Here is a 2,096-nt window from a genome sequence, read left to right as displayed (position 1 = left end):
AGGATGATTGTGATAAACTAAAAATCAAAGACTCAAATAATACAAGATACTCCAAGCAAAACACATATCATATGGTGAATAAAAATATAGCCCCAAGTAAAGTTACCGATAGACGAAGACGAAGGAGGGGATGCCTTCCGGGGCATCCCCAAGCTTAGGCTTTTGGCTGTCCTTGAATTTTACCTTGGGGTGCCTTGGGCATCCCCAAGCTTAGGCTCTTTCCAATCCTTGTTCCATAATCCATCAAATCTTTACCCAAAACTTGAAAACTTCACAACACAAAACTTAACAGAAAATCTCGTGAGCTCCGTTAGCGAAAGAAAACAAAACACCAATTCAAGGTACTGTAATGAACTCATTATTTATTTATATTGGTGTTAAACCTACTGTATTCCAACTTCTCTACGGTTTATAAACTCTTTTACTAGCCATAGATTCATCAAAATAAGCAAACAACACACGAAAAACAGAATCTGTCAAAACAGAACAGTCTATAGTAATCTGTAACTAACGCAAACTTCTGGAACTCCAAAAATTATACAAAAATAGGACGACCTATATAATTTGTTTATTGATCTACTGCGATTAGAATCAGTATTTTATCACGTTCTGGTGATTTTAAACAATTGTTTTCGTGAACAGAAAATTCTGAAATTTTCAGCAAGATCAAACAACTATCATCCAAGAAGATCCTATAGGTTTAACTTGGCACCAACACTAACTAAAACATAAAAGCACATATAACCAGAGGCTAGATCAAAGATTTATTCCTAAATAGCAAGGATAAATATTGGCTTGTCTCCCAACAAGCGCTTTTCTTTAAAGCCTTTTTAGCTAGGCATTGAGATTTAGTGATGCTCACATAAAAAGATAAGAATTAAAACACAAAAAGAGCATCATAAAACACGTGACAAACACATCTAAGTCTAACATACTTCCTATGCATAGGCATCTTATAGGCAAACAAATTATCAAGGAAAGCAAAAACTAGCATATGCAAGGAAGCGGAAAGAAACAATAGCAATCTCAACATAACGAGAGGTAATTTAGTAACATGAAAATTTCTACTCCCTCCGTAAACTAATATAAGAGCGTTTAGATCACTATTTTAGTAATCTAAACACTCTTATATTAGTTTACAGAGGGAGTACAACCATATTTTCCTCTCTCATAATAATTACCTGTAGGATCATAAACAATTTCAACAATATAGCTATCACAAAACATATTCTTAACACGATCCACATGTATGCAATGTTGACACTCTTTCAAAATAGTGGGATTAACATTAACTAAAGTCATGACCTCTCCAAACCCACTCTTATCAAAAACTTCATAAGATTGAACATTCTCCAAATATGTGGGATCTAAAGTTGACACTCTTCCAAACCCACTTTCAATATTATTGCAAACAATATTATCAATCTCATATTCATCATGAGGCTTAAATAAATTTTCAAGATCATAAGAAGAATCGCCCCAATCATGATCATTGCAGCAAGTAGTAGAAATAGCAAAACTAGCATCCCCAAGCTTAGGGTTTTGCATATTATTTGCACAATTGACAACAAGAGAATTTATAATAACATCATTGCAATCATGCTTTTCATCGAAGGAACTATCATGAATCACTTCATAAGTTTCTTCTTTCAACACTTCATCACAATTTTCAGATTCACGAATTTCAAGCAAAACCTCATAAAGATAATCTAGTGCACAAAACTCACGAGCAATAGGTTCGTCATAATTGGATCTTTTAAAAAGATTAGCAAGAGGATGAGGGTCCATAACAATAGATTTTCAGCAAGTGAAGATGCAAGCATATAGAAGGCACATGGCAACACAAGCAAACAAAAGGTCTAACGAGAAAAAGGCGAACGGAAAAGAGGGACGAATAAAACGGCAAGGGTGAAGTGGGGGAGAGGAAAGGGTGATGCAGCAAAGTAGCGTAAGTATTTCCCTCAGTTTTTTAGAACCAAGATATCAATCCAGTAGGAGGCCACGCTCAAGTCCCTTGTACCTACACAAACAAATAAGAACCTTGCAACCAACGCGATAAAGGGGTTGTCAATCCCTTCATGGCCACTTGCAAAAGT

The sequence above is a fragment of the Triticum aestivum genome, chromosome 2D, assembly GCF_018294505.1.
Source record: "Triticum aestivum cultivar Chinese Spring chromosome 2D, IWGSC CS RefSeq v2.1, whole genome shotgun sequence".
Classification (NCBI taxonomy): domain Eukaryota; kingdom Viridiplantae; phylum Streptophyta; class Magnoliopsida; order Poales; family Poaceae; genus Triticum; species Triticum aestivum.
This window is presented reverse-complemented; position numbering follows the sequence as displayed.